At 43.5% G+C, this 13,759-nt stretch overlaps 1 protein-coding gene across 1 annotated transcript in view; it reads right to left on the bottom strand.

Moving 5' to 3' along the window:
- The window catches only part of SHB (SH2 domain containing adaptor protein B), a 249,053-nt gene that overhangs the window by 141,573 nt on the left and 93,721 nt on the right, over positions 1-13,759 (bottom strand). The gene's annotated exons all lie outside the window — the stretch shown is intronic.

The raw sequence follows: 13,759 nt of genomic DNA, 5'->3' as shown, positions 1-13,759 counted from the left end.
GGACGTTTACCAAGGGGAAGAAAGCCATTAACCACAGTGCATGACAGGCACCTGACAACACACGATGTCTCGAAATGTGTTGATTTGCTTCCTCTTGGAGGATGCCAAGCTATAGTGCTTTAAGTTTTTATTTTAAAAACACTGATAAAGGCAAATTATTTCAAGCCACGTTAAACACGGTCTTCTGTGGAAAGGTATGGAAAAAGCATTTTATAGGGAGGCTGTGGGCAAAAGCGCCTTCCTATTTTAGGAAGGCAAGTTCCTGGCAGGCTTTTGCTGGGATCTAGTTGGGAGTAACAGCATCACTGAACGTTGGCAAATTTGATTGTGACCCATGATAAATGGACTCCATTGAGCAATGTCACGACTGACAAAATTGTTAGGTGTTTGTGTAACGTTCGAGAGCTACCTCACAATGGGTGGCTTGTTTTCAAAAGCACAATTTTTGTGGATCTTGGCCTAGTATGATTTGCTGACAGAACTGTCATATATAGTGCACCTTTCTGTTACAGCTGCCAATGACTGACTGGCACATGAGGATTGAGTAACTAAGGATCTGCTGGTTTCTGTTTGAGCAGTGTTCTGTAAAATATTATTCTTCTTGGAGCAACCTGGATTGAAAGGAAGGTCGGGAATCGTGGCTTCAGAACCCAGAGCTAGAAGAGACCTCGTAGGTCATTTGATCCATGATTCTCTTCAGGATGAGGGACTTGAGACTCGAAAACTTGGTTATTTGAACAGTAGTTAGAAAAGTTGTAGAAAAGGGATTGCAAAAGTAGAAAGTGAAGAAGAAAAATAAGTAATCAGACAAATTTTTCTTCTTTGAGCTCTCCAGATAGAAAGGGTGCACTCAGGGTTCAGTCTCCTATGGAAATTATTTTCAATTGCCAAAGGCAGCCCACTGGTGACAGAAAAAGATACTATGGAATTCTTAATGGATAGGAATTTATTGTGCTCTGGGATTAAATAATAATAATAATGTTGGTATTTGTTAAGCGCTTACTATGTGCCGAGCACTGTTCTAAGCGCTGGGGTAGACATAGGGGAATCAGGTTGTCCCAGGTGGGGCTCACAGTCTTAATCCCCATTTTACAGATGAGGGAACTGAGGCACAGAGAAGTTAAGTGACTTGCCCAGAGTCACACAGCCGACAAGTGGCAGAGCTGGGATTCGAACTCATGAGCCCTGACTCCAAAGCCCGTGCTCTTTCCACTGAGCCACGCTGCTTCTCCAAGTTTGTTTGGATTAAACAAACCAAGAAGGTTTGATATCTGAAGTTTACTAAATACAATGAATTCCTCCTTTGAGACATCAACTATGTTTCAGCAGAGGGCTATTCACAGCTCAGTTTCAGTTAAATTCTCCATAAGACTCACTGCTATTTTAATAAAAATAATTATGGTATCTGTTAAGCGCTTACTATGTGCCAACCACTGTTACAGCATCCTCTGCTAATGTCAACCTTGACTAATATCAGAAGCTTTCTGGGACTGAACTGTGTGTGATATAACATTACTATTATTGCATTTAATAATAATAATAATAATAATGTTGGTATTTGTTAAGCGCTTACTATGTGCAGAGCACTGTTCTAAGCGCTGGGGTAGACACAGGGGAAGTATTTGTTAAGCACTTACCATGTACCGGGGTGGATATAAGCAAATCGGGTTGGACACGGTCTCTGTTCCAAGTGGGGCCCACAGTCTCAATCCCCATTTTACAGATGAGGTAACTGAGGCACAGAGAAGTGAAGTGACTTGCTCAAGTTCACAAAGACAAGGAAAGGGAGGGGACAGTGGTAACAGCAGCAAACCAGAAGGAAATGGTACATGGAAATGGTGTGTGTGTGTGTGTGTGTGTGTGTGTGTGTGTGTGTGGTGGGGGGAGGTGGCTAAGAATAGAGGGGAAAACGAAGAGGGAGAAGGGGGTCCCTATGCTAATTCCACATTTGACTGACCCCTCCCCACTCTCCATTCTGCTTGACTGGGCAGTGGAATAGCTTCTAGCTGTTTAATAATAATAACACTAATAATATTGGTATTTGTTAAGCGCTTACTATGTGCCAAGCACTGTTCTAAGCGCTGGGGTAGATACAAAGTAATCAGGTTGTCCCACGTGGGGCTCACAGTCCTCAACCCCATTTTACAGATGAGGTAACTGAGGCACAGAAGTTGAGTGGCTTGCCCAAGGTCACACAGCTGACAAGCGGCCAAACCGGAATTAGAACCCGCGACCTCTGACTCCCAAGCCGGGGCTCTTTCCATGGAGCCACGCTGCTTCCCAATGTTTAGAAGCATTACACTTCTTGCATCTTCCTCCTTTCCCTCCCCACTGTTTAAAGCTGCTCCCCTTCTTTACCACAACTTTCCTTCTTCCTTACTACCACAGCTGGCCCACTAAAAGCCAGATTGCCAACACTGCTGTGGCAACCGGGGAATCGTGGCCAAAGTGGGGAGGCAAACATGACAATATTTATAGCTAGACTGGTAGAAATAAAGCAATTAGGTGGAAATTTATACATGAGTGCTAAGAAGGGTGTAAATACGTCCGTTCTACATTCCGGAGTTGTCCGAAGGATGAAATGGCTCAGAGTCGTGGGGAATTAATCGGTGAGGGCTTCTTGGAAGGGGTGGGATCTGAGTGTGGGCAAAGCTGGGGGGTCTGTCTGAGGTGGAGAGGAAGGGTGGAGAGCAAAGCACAGCTAGAAGATCAGCTTGGGAATGACCTGTTTCTTCCTGCGAGTGCAAGAGAGATGTGCACGTGAAAGAGTCTACTCAGAGGCAGAAGGAAAGCGTACAAGAGACTGGGTGGGAAAGAAGAGGGAAGTGCAGCCGAGGATTCAGGGAGTTTTTCCCCCCACTCTCCAGAAGATCAAGAACAGGTAGGTACACTGAAGCACATTCCAGCTCCAGCCCCTGCTATAGGTCTGAGAATAGTAGATTTGGGAGTCCATCTACCCAGTGTAAAAGCTGCACGTGGGTGTAGAAACTTTCTTGATTATCTACAGTCAAATGTTGGAAATGGGTCGACAAAGTCACCAGCTGCAGCCTCTTGGCTCGAAGCCTCTTTCATTTCTGATTTCTCTCAGTTTGGAAGGCCATCTTCCCACCAACTGTAAACTGGTACCGTTCTTTCCTTTCACACCAGCCTTGACTTCTTATATTTCCACTCCTAGCTAAACAACAGCTGTTAGCCAGGGAAGCAAATTAATTTTTCACTACCTTCCCAAGGCTTTCCTCTAGCTGTCCCTCAACTCTTCTTATGCACACAGTACAAAGATGTATTCTTCTCACACTTCAGACCTTGAACCGTAGGAGTTGAGGAACTTGGCCCTTAAAGTGTACTGACATGAGATAGGTTAGAGAGGAACTGGCAACATTGACTACTGATAGAAAAAAAAAATCACCACTAAAAACATGCCTTACATATGAAAGGCTCATCCTTGGGTGTCTGTGAGTTCAAACTTGGTTATATCACCCTAAGATAGAAGAGAGTGTTCCTTTTTCTTCTTTTTTTTCAGTTTTAGGGATTCTTCCTGGAATGAGGAATCCTCTCTATTTTATATTTTACAGGTGAGGTAACTGAGGCCCAGAAGGGTAAAGTGACTTGCCCAGGGTCACACAGTAAACAGTGACAGAGTCATGATTGGAATCCAGGTCTTCTGACTCCCAGGTCCATGCTCTTTCCACATTGCTTCTTTAAGAATCTTTCTTGATTCTATTTAGCTGCCATTGTTTTTACGAGATGTTCTTCCCCTTGACTCTATTTATTGCCATTGTTCTTGTCTGTCTGTCTCCCCTGATTAGACTGTAAGCCCGTCAAACGGCAGGGACTGTCTCTATCTGTTGCCGACTTGTTCATTCCAAGCGCTTAGTACAGTGCTCTGCACATAGTAAGCGCTCAATAAATACTATTGAATGAATAACAAAAACGAGCAGTAATTAGGACACTCTTCAAAGAGTAGGTAAGAAATTCCTAAGCTTCCTTATACTATTCAGCGGCAGTTTCAGAAAAAAGGATAGATCACCTGTTCAATATGCTTCTCTAAGCCTGGTTTTTAAATTGTTCTAATTTCACCAGAATGTGTAATGGCATAAGGAAAAAATGAAAAGAGAATCACATTTGCTGAACATGCAGAAATAACCGTGGCTGAAACACGGCTACAAAGATGGACTCAATGCTTTCTTGGAATATACAGTTCAAGCCCTACATTATTTAGCTTCTCACGGTCCCTTGTGAAGTAATACATACAAACGTATCTGTATTTATTCAAGTGTCTCTGAGAAGAGATCTTCTATCAGATTTCCTTTTAAAATCAGTTTCCCTCTTAGAATGTGAGCTCTTTGGGGACCAGGCACCATATTCAGATCACATCTGTGTATTTCTTTCCCAATGCTTGGTACAGTGGTTTGCACCTAGTAAGTACTTAAGAAATACTATCGCTATCAAAATTATATAATCTTTGAGCTGGAAGGGATCTCAAGGTCCTTTATCATATTGCTCAGAAACCAAAGCAGATTGAAGACAGCCCTCCAAAAATCTGATCATTTAGAATGGAAAAGAGATTCAATGTTTTTGGTCCTTTTTCCAGCACTTACTGTCCTAGGCTCTGGACTCTCTTCTAACAGTTTTGAGGAATGAGGAGGAAGACAGTAGGAAGGAGGGCCTCAGTTGCTAAAGAGTGCTTAAGTGCACTTGCTTAGATCTGTTTTTAAATGGCCCTTTATATTTGAGGCTTAAAAATGCCTCCAAACTTCATCTTCATTTCTGAGCAACAGGGGAGTTTCTCTCATTCTACACTTTGTCCAATAAACTTGTGCCTGCCAAACCTCCCTCAGAGGTGGCTGGATGAATATGGCTATGTATAGAAAACTGCTTTGCTCTAACATGGTTAAGGGTTAAGATTCTCTCCCCTCTCCCTACGCGTTAGAGCTTAGCTGCCATTTAAAAAGGACCAAAGAGATGCCCGAGTTACACTTCTGTCCTTGGGGTGAGGGAGGAACCCCTTGAGCCCCCCCACAAAGTCAGAAAAGGGACCCAGGGGCTCACCTTTTGCAGCTCATTTCTCTGATATGGAGGGGCCTATTTTTAGACTGCAAAGGCCCTTATTCCGGATACCATCCCCAGGCTGAAAAGGATCTTGTGTGTCAACTGGAGACACTTCTGTAAGCTGGAAGGAGCTTTTTTTAGGCCTTCTCCTGTCCAGAGTATCTGTCTACCTCTATTACAAAGGTGATGATAACCTCTCCAGCTGTTCCGCTACATTGCAAAAAGCCTCAAGGTGTTGGAATGCCCTGCTGCTATGGTGTTACAACTACACTGGTTACCTGTGGTCTGGGGCGACATGTATGTGCAAAATGATGATAGCATCACATCATGTTAGGCCCTGAATCTGCAGCTGCTTCATAGTACTACTTGTTTTGTTGTCCGTCTCCCCCTTCTAGACTGCGAGCTCGTCATTGGGTAGGGGACTGTCTCTATCTGTTGCCGGATCGTACTTTCCAAGCGCTTAAGTAAAGTGCTCTGCACACAGTAAGCGCTCAATAAATATGACAATGAATGAATGAATAATAATAATAATAATAATGATGTTGGTATTTGTTAAGCGCTTACTAGGTGCAAAGCACTATTCTAAGCGCTGTGGGGGATACAGGGTGATCAGGTTGTCCCACGTGGGGCTCACAGTCTTCATCCCCATTTTACAGATGAGGTAACTGAGGCCCAGAGAAGTTAAGTGACTTGCCCCAAGTCACACAGCTGACAAGTGGCGGAGCCGGGATTAGAACCCGTGACCTCTGACTCCCAAGCCCAGGCTCTTTCCACTGAGCCACGCTGCTTCTTTAACGAATACTCCTCCCCAACGCCTCGGCTTGAGTTCCGGTCTGCCTCTCTCTCTCTCTCCGGTCCCAAGGCTCAGTCCGGGAAGGAGTTGAGAGGATTACAAGAGGGAACTTCCCTCTCCCAGTCCCTCCACACTGCCCCGGAATGGTCCAACGGAACATGTCGCAGGGGCGGAGGGTGGAGCAGGAAGAGAAGAAGGCTCCCCGCACCACAGCTCTGTCCTGTAGACGAGTGGCCGACCAGTGCTTTCCCAGAAGAAGCATGAGCTCCGGGACCCTCTGTGGCTGTAGCCTGAGGGGGTTGGGAAGAGGGGACTGGGGCAGGTTCTGACCTCAAAACCGCCAGCAAAATGCTCTCACAGCAGAGGCAGGAAAAACAAGTGACGCCACAGCCCTCGGTTGGAGTCTCTTCCTTGGAATAGGGCTGAGAGGAGCCGGATGTAGCTATTGAGCCATAGGCTGCCGACTCCTCCGTCCGTGTGGAGAATATGTTCTTTTTTTATGGTATTTGTTAAGCACTTACTGTGTGCCAGGCACTGTTCTAAGCACTGGGGTAGTTAGAAGAATTGTACTTTCCAAGCGCGTAGTACAGTGCTCTGCACACAGTAAGCCGTCAATAAATATGATTGAATGAATGAATATAGGCTAATCAGATTGGACACGGTCCTGTCTCACATATGGCTCGCAATCTCATTCCCTATTTTACACATGAGGTAACCTAGGCACAGAGAAATTTACCCAAGGTCAAAGAGCAGACAGATGGGGGATCTGGGATAAGAACCCAGGATCCCCGACTCCCAGGCCCGTGTTCTTTCCACTAGACCATGCTGCTTCCCCAGGGTTCCTGACAAACCAAACATTAAGAAAAACTCATGCTGTAAAGGTGTGCATGTGCATAACTGCTTCTTCAGTTATTGCAATCATGTTCTAGCCAAATAGACATGCGTGGCTGGAAAAATGGTCTTTGCAAAATACTTAGTTAACTGGGTGTACAGTGACTTCACCGTTGCTGCTATATTTTTATTCCTAAACTGTCTATCAGAAACAGGAAAAAAAAACTTCCTTGAGGTCTCCAAGCATCAGTTAACAGATTGCTCTGAAGAAGAAGGAGAATGCAGTTAAAAACATTCTAGGGGACAGGCTCCCGCCTTGTACACATCCAACATTTTAGTATAATTGGAAGTGAATGGTATTGGCATTTCACGGGTCTACGTGAAGATTTAAAAAAGCTACAGCCTTGGAAATGGGTCAGACGGCTCATAATCACTTATAAATTTGAGATCTTGCAACAAGGTTCTGCTTCTAAGAAGTGGAAAAAAAGGAGAGCGTAAATGGAAGAGGAAACCACGACGAGTTTTTTTTTGACAGAACAAGAAACTGATCTTTGGTAACTGAAAAAAAACTCTGAAACAAAGAAGTTCTCTCGCAGACCCCTACTTTAGATTTAAGAACAGCAAAGGTCTAAACCTAGACAAGCCCAAACCAATCCAGTCCCAGGAATGAAATCTGGAAAGAGCATAGCATGAACAACAGGTCATGTTCAATGGCTCATGTATATTTCATTCTTATTCTGTGCTATTAGTATTGCTGATTAGGGTGAAACGAGGTTGCTTAATTATAATTAAAGGTTTATTTCTGGCTCACCTAGGCAAAACCACCTGATTAGCAAACAGGAGTGGTGATGTAATAACCACCTTTGGAGCTCAAAATTGTTTCAATTGAATATACAAAAAAAAAAACCAAACCCAAGAGAACAACACAGATACAAACTTTACACTTAGTCCTGCCATTACCATATGTTTTCACTATGACTAGGACGTTGTTACAGAATTAGAGAATGTTTGTGAACTTGTTTGGATACTGCACGCAGTGGTTTCAGAAGAAATGGTTCCTGTCTAACTAGTATTGGAAGAGGTGATCACTATAGCATGAGTTTTCCAAAAACATAACTGCCACGGTATAGGAGAATCGGGGGTATGGAACATTGAAAAAAACACTTTACAATGTGGGTCTGACTGCAGCATAGTAGATTTAAATGTCATGAAAGATAGGTTTTGCCTCACTTCTGTCCCCACATGATGAATAGGTTCTTCTGTGAAGGAAGTCAAACACAGGATACACTGGAGCCCCCACGTGGGACAGGGACTGTGTCCAACCCGAGTTGCTTGTATCCACCTCACAGTTAGTACCTGAAACACAGCAAGTGCTTCACAAACACCAGAATTATTATTATGTTTACCCAAACATCTAAACACTTTCCACGGTTCAGAGCCTTATCATTTACAGTAAGCTTTAGACTAAATGAATATTGGCTTCCATCTGTCGTGCAAAGTGGATGATTTTGAAAAATAGTTTTCCACACTTTACTGTCAACTGAATTGATATAATAGGAGAATAGCAAACACATCAATCAATGAAATTTTTTGGGTGCTTACTATGTGCAGAACACTGTACTAAGCGTCTAGCATTTCACTGCCTCTCGGGCCAAATCTAATGGTAAACCTCACCAAAAGTAAAATCTGAGAGTGGGGGGCGGGATGGATTCAGACTGCCTGATTAATCTTCTCTCTCACACAAATACGTGACTTTTCACCTAACTGGGGCATCCATTTTGGGGGGTTTTTTGGATGAAAATTCACCAAAATCAAACATGAAAATGGAACAGTTTGTCAGTTTGTTGAATGGATAAGCACATATGAATTAAAAAGGGTATATTTAGTCCCCTTTACCTCAAGTGACACCTAAAATTTAGACGATCAGGGCGTATCCTTCAATATAGTTCAGGAATAACTCTCCGTGCTTCACCTCTACCTAATAATCCTCCTCCTCCCTCTAATACATCGGAATTTTATCATCTTTCCTTTACCTCATAGCCCCAGATACATTCAGAAACCACCAGTAAACCAGTATTTTTTGTTTCGTTTTGTTTTAAAAGATTCTTTCAAGAAGGAAGAGAATTCTGAAATAGAGTAAGAGCAAGGAACTAACTATATATATTGCTTATCGGGACATCCATGTCCCAGAACTCATAGTGAGACCAGCATTATGTACCTGCTACTGAAAAAGACTCTTCTACTTGTTGAAAATATTGAGAAAATTCCCTCAGGCCCCCAAGCTTCTGCCAGAGAGCCTCACAGCCTGCTCACTTCCAGGTTGGGCTACGAAAACGTTTAAAATGATCTGTCCCACCACCAACACAGACCACACTGCAAAACTGGGCTCTCCCATTTTTGGAATGGCAAGTGGTTCAGCTTACTAACTTCCCTCACAAAACTAAGCTGAAAGTTTCAACTGGAGTTTGACCTCCATTAATTGCACAACAAGTACTCGCTGGGATTTGCAGGATGGGGGAGGGAGGACAAATAGTCTATCCCCTTTTGTTTGTTTTCACTCTCTGGATAGGGGGCCTAAATAGAAAGGACTTGAATTTTTTAAAATGGCGCCTAGACCTGAAGATGCGATCAGGCTTAAAAATGAAAACTTGTCTTGCTTTCCTCTCACCAGGGACAGATCACGTAGGAAGACTGTTCAACTCCTCCACATATGCACCAAGCAGAAGAAAGCCTTTCACTTCTCTGTACTTCAGTTTTTCCTATCTGTAAAATGGGAATAACAACAGAAACTGACAATCAACCTATCTACCTTAGAGGGACTCGGTGAAGACTAATGACGTAATAGCCCTAAAGGTCTTTGAGATGCCTAGATGAAAGGCCCTATTTACAGACCAAGTGTTATTACTATTATTATTAGCAGCTTTCCTGAAGTGCACTCTGGGGTACCACAAGATGAGTGGCCTCAATTACTGAAGTAATAAACTAGGTACACAAATCACCTAAATTCATCATTGTTCTGGACTATTAATGAGGTGGCTTGTTTCCATTATCGGCCTGGAGATCAGAGTTGGTGGTCAACCTAAAGCCACCGGGAGTGTTTCAAAACATGAATCACCTAGATTGCTGGTAAGAAGCATTTAGATATCATTTACCTGAACTAGGTTGGTGTGTGAGCAAATTAAACCAAAGTGGTCTTCGGAAGGCCAAATGACTCGACTTGGTCCTCCTGATTACATGTCCAAAATAATAACAATGTTGGTATATGTTAAGCGCTTACTATGTGCCGAGCACTGTTCTAAGCACCGGGGTAGATACAAGGTAATCTGGTTGTCCCATGTGAGGCTCACAGTCTTAATCTCCATTTTACAGATGAGGTAACTGAGGCACAGAGAAGTTAAGTGACTTGCCCACAGTCACACAGCTGACAAGTGGCAGAGCCAGGATTTGAACCCATGACCTCTGACTCCCAAGCCCGTGCTCTTTCCACTGAGCTAATCTAATTCTCTGGAGAAGACACTAATGCTTTGAAAAGTCCAGGGAAAACGTGGAAGAGGCAGACTGGGAGCTAGATGGATAGAGACCGTAACAACGATAACGGAAGAGCCATTAGAAAGGACGCGGATTATGACAGAGGACAGGACATTCTGGAGAAAGTATATCCATGGAGTCGCTATGAATCGGAAACGGCTCGACAGCCCTCAATAATAATAATGATAACAAAGGCTGGTGTTTGTACTTGTCACATATCTCATTGCTCAATCTCAGTCAAAAACCAAGGAAAGCTCTGAGTTCTGCAACAGACTTGAATATTATTTTTTCACCTTAATGTACAATGGGCTTAGAAATTATTTTTACTCACTCAGTTTTCCACTCCAAGATAGGGTCACCTGTTTCCTCTCCTCCCTCCACAATCTCCCATCCCCCTCCTAGTGGTCTCCTGCGACCACAAGGGAGAGGGGGGTAGTGATGGATGAATTCTCCAATCTCCACTGCCAGAGAGGTGGGAGAATGAAAGGGTCTCGATGGTGAAACACAGACAGGGATGCCATCATTTCATTTTTAGTCTTGTGGGAGGACTTCAGGACAGTTGCTAATAAGGATAGTAACAAAAGAGACCCACGAGAAGCCAGGAAGCAGGAAACAAGTCAGGGAGGGACACTGACATATACGAGGCTGGGAAGAGCCAGGCAGGAGCTGGAAAGCTCACTCCTGGATAAGGGTGGGGATGAGAGAGAAACTTGACTCTGGTGTAGCCCCAGAACCCAGCTGCAAATCCAGTTTCCACCCAGTTCTTATCCTACTCTGAGGGCCAAGGTGGGCTAGCTAGCCACACCCGCCCACCCTGACCGAAGAGCTGAGGGTGCCAAGCTAGCAGCTTTCAGTCCTTCGGTTCCCATGATTTGGGGGCAGAGTCTCCGAGTTGACAACCTGAGCCCAGGCCCTAAAGTGACAGTCCAGCACTGTTCTTTATTGCTCCGACAACATGGCCTAGTGGAAAGAGCACGGGAGTTAGAGGACCTGGGTTATAATTCTGGCTCTGCCACATACTACCGTGTGACCTTGGGCAAGTCACTTAATTTCCGTGTCACTTCATCTGTAAAATGGGGATTCAATACCCGTTCTTCCTCCTAGTTAGACTGTGAGCCCCACATTGAGACCTGATTATCTTGTGTCTACCCCACTGCTTAGTATAGTGCTTGGCATATAGTAAGCACTGAACAAATACCAAAATGATTGATAATTGACAACTCTGAAAAGTGCATTCTCATAGGCCTGCCCTTAACTCACAATTGTCTACACAGAGTCACGTAGCTAAAAATAGAGGTCCAACACTCTTCTGAGCTGCTTAGCTGAGGTTTGAGCTGCAGTAGGGCAGGGTTAAGCTCCTTTTTAGTGGCCTGTAACCAGCAAACCACTGAGAAGTCAGTTCTTATAGTGACTCCATTTTACCGAGTCATTTTGGACTCCACATTTCAATGCACTTCTGACCCAGATTATTAGAAGCACTGTCTGATGCAAACTGTGAAAGGGAATCAGGGCCAAGCGCTCATAATAATAATAATTATAGTATTTGTTAGTGCTTACTATGTGCCATGTACTGTTTGAAGTGCTGGGGTAAATACAAGGTAATCAGGTTGTCCTAAGTGGGGCTCACAGTCTTAATCCCCATTTTACAGATGAGGTAACTGAGGCACTGAGAAATGAAGTGACTTGCCCAAAGTTACACAGCTAGCGGGGCCAGGATTAGAACCCACGACCTCTGACTCCCAAGCCCAAGCTCTTTCCATTAAGCCACGCTGCTTCTCTACTTCTCAGGATGCAGAAGGTGCTGCCAAGGTAGTTTTGCGGAGTAGCGGACTTTACGAGTAAAGTCTGGGTTGGTCATCGGGCCTTCACAGGGTCAATCATATCCATCCTGGTTGGCTGGACACCCTTTTTTTTTTATGTCAGAGGTACATGATCAAACTTAACCTGTGTTCCTGAAAACCCTACTGTAAAAACAGTTTTTTGAGGGTAAAGTCAAATCAGCCTGTCGGTCTAAAAGTTTCAAGTGGGGTGCGGGGGGTAGAGAGAGAGAGGGGAGAGGAAGGGACCTAGAGAGCAGGATAATCAGCAATTGATAAAATAAGTCCCGTTTTCCACTGACATCTAGGCTACAAAAACATGTCTTCAACCATTGATAAAAACAGGATAACAATTCATTGCAGGGTGTGTTTAGGTTTATTGTTTCCTAAGAACAGGAAAGCCTTGGGGTGACTAATATAGAATATATTTACACTTGATTATCTGTTTCCTGTCCAGTAGATAAATCATTCTGGCAAATGACAGACAAGTCAGAGAAGTTATACGCAGAATTGCCAATAACCAATCCTTTTATTGGCCCATTAGGAGAATTGAAGGGCTTATTTCAAAGTAAGGACTGAAATCAGAACTATGATTAAATATATTTTACAGTTTCTAGGATAACCAATTGAAATCTAGGGCCCGCAAACCCAAACTGGGGTGATTAATAAGATGACTGACCACCCAATGGGATTTTTTTTTCTTTTAGATTCATACAACTGATTAAGCCCCAAAGCCTACATGTTCAGGTCTGTAGTTTTGGCTTCATTTTTAGAACTTGCCTCTGAATTTAGATGATGAAATCAAAGAAAATCCATGATTAATGCTGATAATGCGTACTCCTTACTTTTAGGCCACGAACAAACCAACTGTTTGTACCGACACCTTGGAAAGATGGAAGACAAACTTAGTAAGAGTGATCTAGCATCATCAACGATAACATTTACTACTACTAATAATGATAATACTGGTATTTGTTAAGTGCTTACTATGTACCAAGCACTGGTCTTTATTGAACACTATTATATGCAGTGCACTGGGAGAATACGAGAGTTAAAAGAGTCGATTACTGCCCTCAGAGAGCTTCCAATCTAGTGGGGGAGACAGACACCTGAATTACAGATCAGAATACTGGAGCTACTGGGGCTTAAAGCAGAGATGGCAACTGGTGGATCCAAGGTGAGGAGGTTAGAGATTACTCAGCATCCACCGACTAAAGTCTCCAGAATTCAAAGGAAAACGCATGCTGGGGATAAGGGTGGGCATAAAAATGTTTCCCAGATTACATAATAATGCTATTTTTTAAGTGCTTACTATGTGCTAAGCACTGAACTAAGTGCTGGGGTAGATATGAGATATTAGGGTTGGACACAGTCCCTTTCCCACATGTGGCTCATAGTCTAAATTTCGGGCTGGGAAGTTTTGTGGAGGCTCTGATGCTGAGCAGGCACTGAAGAGTAAAAAAAAAAAAAAATATGGCACACTTATTTACATTAAATGTGACTTCTTTTCCTCTCTTTCTCCCTACCCCCCTCTCTATTTCTCCTCTCTCCACCCCTTTCTTTCTCTTCCATCTTTTCCAGCTTTCTATCGCTTTCCCTTTCCTTCCCTAAATCACATTAGAAATGCCTCATGGATCTAGGGCCTGGGGAGCTGGAACATTCGATCGTCACTATATTTTGGATTGTTTAATGGAGTTAAAAGTCCTTGGAACCTCTATGTTGTTTTGTATTTATATTCTTT

This window comes from Ornithorhynchus anatinus, chromosome X5 (genome assembly GCF_004115215.2).
Source record: "Ornithorhynchus anatinus isolate Pmale09 chromosome X5, mOrnAna1.pri.v4, whole genome shotgun sequence".
Classification (NCBI taxonomy): Eukaryota; Metazoa; Chordata; class Mammalia; order Monotremata; family Ornithorhynchidae; genus Ornithorhynchus; species Ornithorhynchus anatinus.
This window is presented reverse-complemented; position numbering and strand designations above follow the sequence as displayed.